The 9,955-nt window shown below is 37.2% G+C and overlaps 1 long non-coding RNA gene across 2 annotated transcripts; it reads right to left on the bottom strand.

The window, feature by feature from the left end:
• Positions 1-2,429: 2,429 nt before the first annotated feature.
• On the bottom strand, positions 2,430-5,860 carry LOC140625282 (uncharacterized). 2 transcript variants are annotated; one of them, XR_012024634.1, is made up of 4 exons: positions 5,679-5,860; positions 5,172-5,419; positions 3,840-4,028; positions 2,430-3,085 (listed from the first exon to the last, which is right to left on the bottom strand). It is a non-coding gene; the product is annotated as an uncharacterized lncRNA (long non-coding RNA). The 2 variants fall into 2 exon arrangements; XR_012024633.1 differs by having other exon boundaries at positions 5,172-5,860.
• Positions 5,861-9,955: the final 4,095 nt, after the last annotated feature.

The following is a 9,955-nucleotide window of genomic DNA, read 5'->3' as shown; positions in this document are numbered from 1 at the left end:
ACATATTTGTATAATACATGTATGTATTTCTTGTTTCAAAATGGGTACATACTAAGTATATTGTTCACTGATTTGCTTTTTTCACCTAACAATAAATCATAGGCATCTTCTCATAGCTGAATACATAGATCTGTTTCATTCTTTTCAATAACAATATCATTTTTCATGGTAGGCATGTACTATTATTTATTCTCCTATGAAAAGAAAACTAGGGCATTTCCAATTAGTTACCCTTAGAGAAAATGCTGCCTTAACTGTGTAAACTCCCCCTTCTTTTACTATAACAGTATTTCTTCAGGCCACATAACTAAAAATAGGATTACTGGGTCTTGTGCTTGAGAGTTATTTTAACAGGACTTAAAATGGGTTTTTTTTTTCTTTAGGTGAAGATTTTCCCCACACATTCAAGTAAAACTTTTAAGAATCCACTACTGCTAGATCTGATTGCACTCCTGCTGGACTAATCTCTTGTCTTCTGAGGCCACTTTTAAGATCACTTGATTATAAGGTTGCTTTTTTTTTCCCATTAATTTTGAAAATCACTATAATGCAAGAAAAATGAGTACATGTCAATGCATATTTAGTGCCTGAATACATATTTACTGTGTAAGTCTTTGGAAATACTTCCATTTTAAACTGACCCAGCTCTGACCTTTGAAATTGAAATACTACATTTGATATAAAAACAGTTTTGTATCACAGGCCATAAGATGAAAGGGTTGGAAAGTATCAAAATTATCATATTTAGTGATTTCAACTGACCTTGTCCTTCACCATCTACTCCTCTCTCTTGACATTTCCCAGGCATCCCAACCACTAAATTTTAAATCTTTCACATGTGTCATGGGTAAGAAATACCAAGACAGCAGCAGTTACAAACCTAACCCCACTACTATTCAAATTCACTTCAGAAAAGACTTTGTTTTATTAACTATTTGACAAAATTCACAATTGGAGAAAAATCTTAGCATGAGAAGAGATAAAAAACTAACATTTGTCAGAGCACCTGCCTGTGTAGGATCCCCCACCTCCTATCTTTCATTTTTCTCAAGCAACCCTGACAGAGGGGAGCCACCCGCATCTCCTAAATGGAGACCTAGATTGTTCGGGAAGCTGCCACAACTAGTAAATGACGGATAGGGAATGCGATCCCAGGTCTTCTGACTCTAAAAGCTATGCTCCTTCTGTTCCCAGAACTGCTTCTGTAATTGTCAGGCAGGTCACACGGCCCCACACAGCTGAGAGAAGAGCCCAGAGCGTGTAAGTGACTTTCTGAAGGCCACAGCGCTAGCTCTACCTCTGACCTCTGAGTCAACGTTCTTCCCACAGCCCTGCTGGGTTTAGTGAGCTTTTGCAACTGGCATTAAATCTGACTAACTCCGAATATTAAAATGGATCTCCATCTCCTCACACTGCTTCAGAGTGACTGTGTTTCTGTTCATCTGGAGGCGCTGGGCTTCTGACGTGGGTGTGAACATGTTCAGTCTACCTCCTTCCTTCTCTCCATTGGATGAGCACAGACCACAGTGGCATTTTGCATGCCTCTTAACATTTTTACTGCAAAATTGAAAATCTGGCAATATCTAATACCAATCTTAAATCCACACATGGCTAAAGAGAAAGGACACAGCAAATAGCCATGGAAGGTCGGCATTGTCCAGACACATCAAGGAGCTGGAATTGTATTTTAACAATCGAGGTAGAAACATGATGGCTCATTTCCAGGGGTCCCAGCAGTGGCCTCTTAGACAGGCATTGTAAACCCTACTGTCATTGAAAATATTCTCATACTGTTCAGCAGCGAAGGCAGTGGCCAATGTTTTCTGGAACTTTCTAACAGGGCTTTCTCCCTGAAAATTCATGTTTCGAAAGATTTTATAAATAACCACTGAATGAATGGCTTCTTCCTCGAGGTTCCCCTCAATTTGATTTTATCTCCAGTTAGCTACTAGATGTGAATTGCCACACTTTCTCCATTAGATATTCATCCTGCATAGATTCTTGATTTACTGGGAATTCATGGACTATGAGAGGGCTCTATTTTATCTACACTTGTTCATCAAAATGCACAAAACTGAGTGGATTTAAGTAGAATTGACTGTCCACACTTAGGGGAACTAAATAACTGGTTCTCTCCCTCTAGTTAAAGGCACCACTTTGAAAATTGTGTGCTACTTTCTCAGTACACTGCAGATGAAAATTGAGGTAGTCATCTTTGTCCATATATCCAAGAAAACCAAATAAAAACAAATACATTTTTCTTTGTTTTTTGAAATTTACCTTCTACAAATATTTTCTAGAACTCTTCCATGTGACAAAAATCTGTTCTGAATTTTCTACTTCAACGAAAAAAGAAGCTATTTACCTAATTTTTTTAAAAAGTAAAACAACATTCAATGTGGGAATAGATAAGTCAGGCCATGTATCTGGTAACTCTTTTTATTAGAGCTTTTGGAGGAATAATTCAGAGAATCTTGGCTTTAGGGATTCTGTTCACATGGAACAGGCTGAAAGATACGAAAGATTGACTAGGGCCAATTTTCTATGAGTAAAAACAACAACAGCATCAATATTTCAGGGTCTGCAAAAACATGGCATTCTCTTGCCTTGAAAAGATTGTTAGAAATCATTGCATTTTAATGAATTCAAAATAACACGGGAGATTTGGAGGCTGTTTAGCTTCCGAAGGTGCAGAGATAAATCAGATTTTTCATAACTTATATCTGAGTAAAATAGATCTGATTCCACCCCTCTGTAGACCCACAGCAGGATGAGGGCACAAGGTAACTGGCGATCTTTTCATCATGGTCCTGGTGGACTCCTGGTTTCCAGACAGTTTCAGCTGTCATAGTTGCTTAGAGTTTACTGAGCTGTTTTTAGTTACTCATTCAAATATTCATAAGAAGCGAGGACTGCAGTTTGCTGTCTAGTAACAACTTCATTTTCGGCTCACACTAAGCTTGTCCTTGTGGATTCTTCTTTCGACTCACATTGGGCTTTGAGCAGTCACATGGCCTTTCAAGGATAATGGAGTTTCCTTGGGAGTAGGCAAAAGAAGCATGTTCCATCTTTTATCTTTGCCTGGCTGGATGATGAAAATAATTGCAGAAGACAGTTATGGATTATCAAAGAGACAAGTGAAATAATCAAACCTATATCAACCACTGCTTTGTGCTACCCAAGAAGGCAGATCCTTTAATTATTTACCTTTTGAGACTCTGTACACCTCAGGAAATCCTAAAATGGCAACATATTAGTGCAAATATTTACTCAACAATATTGTTCTTGAATACAGTAATGAAAATGTGTGTAATCTCATGATACACTCTTGGAAGAAATCGAAGGATTATACCATTTCTTGGTACAGAAGAAAACACCTTCATTATGTATGATCTTTCCATTATCTAGTGAAAACTCTGGTTAAATAAACTTTTCAGGTAGGCAAATTCTACTGCTTAGCTTAGAAGCTTATATCTAATACCTGAATTAGCAGCAGTAATGCATGAATTATTGCAAATAAGCAACAGTGTAATATCCAAAGTGCAATTATTTAATTAAGCTATGACATCAGCCCTATACTGTCATTTTATCATCTATATCCTCTATGTTACTGCAAAGAAAAAAAAACAAAAGATTTGTCAGTCAAGATACATTTCTAAAATAACTATGCATTGACATTAAAACTCTGACTTATGTTGACTAAAACATACACCACATTTAGAGAAAGAGATTTTTTACCAATTTATTCTTTGCATTAAATAATGCTCATTTTACAAGAAGAAATCTATGCCTTTTTTTTCATTGAATTAGTAAGCCTTTTTTTTTAAAGACTACCTTACCTTTCTTTGTACAGTTCTTCTCAACATGAACACATACTCTAGTACTCCTGAGACCATGTGTATGTTTTAAAGAACATCAAGAAGCTAGATTCTGTATTACCTCATTTAGACTGGGAGACAGGGAGAGTAACCACGTCTGAGGCAAAGCAAAAGGAATTTCAATCTCGCAAGACACTGCCAGATAAAAACCTGGAAAAGATCATTAATCTCGTTTGTTTTCATTATAGCAACACTTGTTATCACAACTTTAGTTAAGGAAGTGCCAACATTTATACCAGCAATTTTATGTCAGCAAAATCAGTTCTAAAAGTTAAAGCTCCTGATACTATAAACTCTCTGTTATTGCCAAGGTCTTTACATGTTGTGATGGAAAAGGGTACATGTTATGCCTGCTGGACAGAATTAACCATTGCTTGAATAATGCTTGGCGGGAACTGTAATATAGCATTCATTCCTTAATGACGTATTAACATTTTCACACATCTGATATAATGTTTTATCCTTTAAAGGCAGATTTTGTCCCTGACACATTTCCTTCATAAGGAGAAAGTATGAGAAAATAGAAAAATTCACCCATTTTTGTTAAGCTTTTTAATAGCTCCGTGAATGAAAGCTCTCTCCATGATGGAGATCTCAAGCAGCACAAATGAATTGTTCAGAAGAGCTTATTAGGTGTTATGCTGTGCTTGAAACAGAGATGATGAAAATTAAGGCTCTATCAAGACATCCAGCTCTAGTGATGTTAGGGAATCTGATACCCATGGCCTATAGTCCATGTGGTAAAATGCTGGTCTTAATGGAATATAGATAAGAGATTTGAACCAAATTTCCAATATTCAGTAGTCAATGTTGGAATTTTTCAATATTCAATAAGTGTCTTCCTCCCTAAATGCAAAAATTCATCTCAAGCCACAGAAGAAAATGAGTTGTTAGATTTAGCAGGATTTTACTTTTGAAAAAAAAAAAATGTAGTATGGCTGCACCATCTATACTATTAAAGGCAATCCTTTGAGAAGTGAGATAGCTCAAGGATGAATCCAGAAAGTTCATCAGTAGAAGGGCAGTGAAATAACGTCCAAAGGGGAGTTCTCCATGCCAGTTGTTCACTGAATGCCAGATGATGGCAGCCTTCATAATTACAATGATTTACTGAGGGCTTTGCCTGTGTCAAGAACTTTACAATTACCATCTTATTTAACATTCACATTAACCTAGTGAGGTAAGATTATCTCCATTTTATAAATGAGAAAACTGAGGTTCAGAGATGTTATGTTGATTGGCTAAGGTCACACCCTTAGCAAGTGACAGAGTAAAAATTTAAACCAAGTTTACCTATGTCCAATCCCCATGTTCCTTCACTATGCAGCCATGTTCACGATTGGAGGTAACTGAATTAATAATTAATGGGCATTATCCTGTCCCCTGAGATGTGTGGAGTCAACTATTTCAGCAAGATGACATTTGTCAAAGAGAACCTCTATATAAATGTAATCCAAGTGTAAGTAAATTTTAAGAGAAAACCCAAGGAGACCAGCTGCGTTTGACTCTAGCTGCTATAGCCAATGGGGACTTCAAAGAATCTGAAGATGGAAGCAAACATAGAAGAAAAGTTGTCTGTCTGAGTAAAAAAGCAATGAAACAAGATAATCTTATAAAACACCCTGTCACTGAGTAACAGAAGGCAGTGGCAAGCATTCATTGTAATGGAGAGGTTGGTAGACCTGTCTGTTTTAGAAGAAACTACTCAATAATGGATAGGGCCAAGAGCATTAGCACAAAATAAATACAGTTGATAGGTCTTGACAAGTTCAAGACACCAGACAATGAAATCTCAGCTACCAGTATATGACCAATGATAAAGGATAACAGCCAGTCCAACAGAGATTGATAAGGATCCATGCAGAGTCACTACAGTGGAGCAAGAGATGCTGCAAAGTCAGATATGGAGTGAAAGAGATTCATGGCAGGAACAGATATGAAATACAGCCATCGCGATTCTTGGCTAGGAACTCAACCGATCCGGTCTGATGAGAAGGAACTGGGGGGAAGTTCCAAAACGACATCATAATTGAGCCATAACAGCATTTGAAGTTCATGCATATGTGTATATTTGAGTATAAGTTATTTTCAAAACTTCATGGCTTACTTTATTCTGTTTAAGTTTTAGTCTTCATAAATCACAAGTTAAATATCACTTTAAACACAAATTAAACAAAGATACTGAACCAAGTACACCCTGATGACAATTGAAATCATTCTCCTGACACCCAATAAGGGTAGATCTCATACAATAATGGCTAACCCTTTGTTAAATGCCCACTAAGTTTCAACAATTCTAATCTAATCAATACTACAAATAAATGTTAACATATGTATGTAGAGAAGGAAGATAAGTTAAGACACTTTTAAGATCTTCCAGTTACTGTTTTCAGAGCCAAGATTTGGACCCAAGATTGTCAGTCTTCAAATTCTCTGCCATTGCCTCTGTTACAAGTTGCACGCACCCCAAAGTTAAGAATCAGTTCCCAGGAAGGGACCTGTGCATTGTCCATTATTGGGCACTTAAACCTCCTCTTACTTGAGGAACTAACCTGAAATCTTACCACAAAATGTTTCAATGTCCCATCATTTCCATAAGACCTGGAATCAACAACAACAAAAACTAAGATGAGTGAAGATATCATGCTCAATAAACTTTAGAATAAGACCATGCCTAATGATACATAATAGTAAAATGAGTGATTAGATCAGTAATTCTTTTTTGTAGAATAATCAATCAAATACGATGTCTGGCCTCTAATAAAATGTCCATCATTTCTCATCAATTCTGAAATGATCATTTTTCATATTTTACATCTATAACGGAGTGCACCTTACAAGTGTTGTCAGCCAGGTGGAATGCAAAGTAGTGATCATTACCTGTGCAGGTTTGATGTCAGTTTTTATTCCTAGTGACCCAAATGGACAATCAAAATCTCTTAATGTTTCAGCTGACAAACCATATAAGGTCCATTTGAGGATGAAACATAAGTTCTGATTATTATCTGAAAATATTCTGTAGACACCTTACGGTAAAATTAAGAAAGCACAAGCATAAAACCCTGCAAATAAGGAGCACTTTAAGAACATAAATAAGAATGTACTTTAAGAACATCCCAGAGACAATATTGGAGCACTCTTTCAGGTAATGTTGCATCACTGACATGCAGGATGGCACAGCAGGTGGCGGTGAGTGAAAAAAAATCACAGACCCTGAATCAAACCAGGGCACAAAACTTTTCCTCTGGGCAACCCACCGTATTTTTTTTAATTAATCTCTATACCCAACATGGGGCGGAACTCGCAACTCTGAGATCAATTCAGATGCTCTACCTACTGGGCCGGCCAGGCACCCCTGCACTGCACAGATAAAGAGCAGAAATTGAAGTTTCAATACATTCCTGGTGAGGAGCTACATTAAAGTCCTTACTTCTCATCAAGCCCAGAAAGAATTATGTGAATGTTCTGATGGCTACTACCCTGCTGGTTCCAGCCCTGACCAAAGTTCTCCTATATGGGCTAGGAGAAGTATATTCCATTGAAAATATCTATTGTGCTACCAAAATTAGTAAGAGCTGAGTCAAAAGAATTGTGTGTGGGTTTGGCAAGAAAGTCACAGAGTAGTGATTGGAAATGGATGCGATGAAGAAATTGCAGGCAAATGAAACAACAGGGCTTCCTGGAGGATCACAAACCATGGAGAACTAGTGTCCCTCCCCCAGGCTCTGAAGCCTGGTTTTCCCTAAGCCCTGGAATGAATACCCTTCCCCATGAGCAACTTTGCATTCTTGAAGGAAGCTAGAGACCAAAACCACCTGGGAACTCTCTCTCTCTCTCTCTCTCTTTTTCTCTCTCTCTCTCTCCCTCTCTCCTTCTTTCTCTTTCTCCATGGAATGCTGGCAAGAACACAGTCAGAACCAACAGCTGCAAGGGACAAAGCTTATTTCTGCCAAAAGGGAGCTGCAGCCCCATGTTCATTCTCATACCGAGGCAGGAGACAGTTGGATTGAGAGAACAGTAGAGTCACCGCAGCTACAATGCTTTTAATTCTTGTGTTTTTTGTTTTGTTTTATTTTGTTTCAAAAAATGAAGAAGAGGGGGAAAAAATCAGACACCAGCAGCTCTGAGCCAACAGTGCCAGAATGTGAACAAGTTTAGGGATGCCTTAACCACTTTTACTTTATTTTGCTTTTAATGTATACAGAAATCTGAAGGCTTTTTAAAAAACAAAACAAACCAAAACATTTTTAGTGAAGTCCCAAAGAAATCTTGCAAGTGTATAGAATAAATTCATAGCTGATAAGATACCTTAGTTGTATGTGCATGTGTATGTGTGTCTGTGATATAAGATAATGATAGTTTTCAACTGACAGTAACTCAGGTTTTATAAAACTGTGAATTTTCCATATGTTTAAAAAGGTATTTTAGTTGTATTTTCATTTCTTTGTGTGTAGCTATATTTTCTCCAAGTATAGTTTCAGAAATGCCTAAATCCTAAAAGAGAATACCTCAATAAAAAATAGCTTTATAAGAATTCTAAAAGGGAGACAGTAGCCTCACTTTTGGAAGATTTTTTTTTTTTTTAGAGAGAAAGAGAGAGAGTGAGAGCAAAGGGGGATGGGACAGAGGGAGAGAGAGAGAGAATCCTAAGATTTTCCCAAAAGAATCTCCATGCTGGGCGTGGAGCCCGATGAGGGGCTCAATCTCACGAACTGAGCCAAAATCAAGAGTCAAAGGCTTAATAGCCATGCAGGCACCACTGGAAGATTTTTAATCCTATGTTTAGAAGAAAATATTTCATGTAGGCCTGCATAGGGTTATCAAAACCCATGGGCTCATCATACCTTACATTATGTAATATTTACAGAATACCGTCGTGTAGGAGAAATGTTACATAGGATATCAAGAAAATCTTTGCTTTCTAAAAAAGCTTACCTTCCAAGCTATGTCCACAAGATGGATGTATCCACTTCCTATTGTGGATTTGCCTTCTGACATGACCCATAGTCATGTGAAGAATTGGAACAGATATGTAGTATATACTAAGTATATACAGTGTTTGTGCTCAAATGCTGTAGACAAAGTCCTTTTAGGGGATTGGAAACCATGGTTTTCAATTCCAGAATTTGAAATAAGCACACTTGAGAGCGGGGAAATTTTCCTTGTCTGTGGGATAAAGGAAACCTAGGTGTCTCAAATTAGGTGTAATAGGGACAAAATTAATATGTGGGTGTTCCCAGCCTTGCGTTATGCTTCTTCTACCCCAGACACAAACACATTTTATCTTTGCCACTTAGTTTTGTCTCTCCATTCCCCATCCCACTTAGGAATTTCTTTTTTACCAACCTATTCTAGGCTTTTGTGATGCATAGCAGGCCAAATAATAAAGCAAGATGCAGAATCATATTGGTGAGAAAAGGAAGAAGGGAAGGAGGGGGGGAGGTCTCACTGAATGAGGCTAGGGAGGAAGATCAAGCATAGGTTTGAGGAATAGGCTCTTTAGAGTAACCATGAAGTAAGACTGTTTGGAAAATGAGACAAAAGATTGTTTTTAATAGCTAAATTTTTAAAAATTGAAAACAAAAAATTCAAACATTCCATAGAGGATATAATAAAAAGAAAGTCATATAGTTGTCTTGGTTTACGTCTGACTCTCTCTTTTTCAATTATTGTTTCCATAATATTCCATTTAGCATAAAGAAAAGGATGACAAAAAAAATAAGAGGAAAGGAGGCCAAAGGACACGAGGTAATGTCTATTCCTATGAATCTGCAAAGTGTATGTGACATAGACTAGCTTGTGTTACAAATAAAAAGTGACAGATACTTCCCCTTTCAATTTTTTGAGATACTACCTAAAGTCCATCAAAACTATCAAGTAGAAACCTTCTTAAAAAGGGAAGTTAAAAAGAAAAAAAGGAAAAAAGGTAAATGAAAAGCTATGTCAAGCAATCCTGTTTTCTGTTTTGGCTGGTTGGCCAGGTGGGGCATGGCTGGGGCAAACAGTGGAAGGACAGTAGTTATTTATAACTGTGGGAAAATGGGGGAAAGAACTTATTATAAATATGACTTTCTAAA

This window comes from Canis lupus, chromosome 36 (assembly GCF_048164855.1).
Source record: "Canis lupus baileyi chromosome 36, mCanLup2.hap1, whole genome shotgun sequence".
Lineage (NCBI taxonomy): Eukaryota > Metazoa > Chordata > Mammalia > Carnivora > Canidae > Canis > Canis lupus.
Note: the sequence above shows the minus strand (reverse complement) of the source record. Positions and strands in the feature narration are given on the sequence as shown.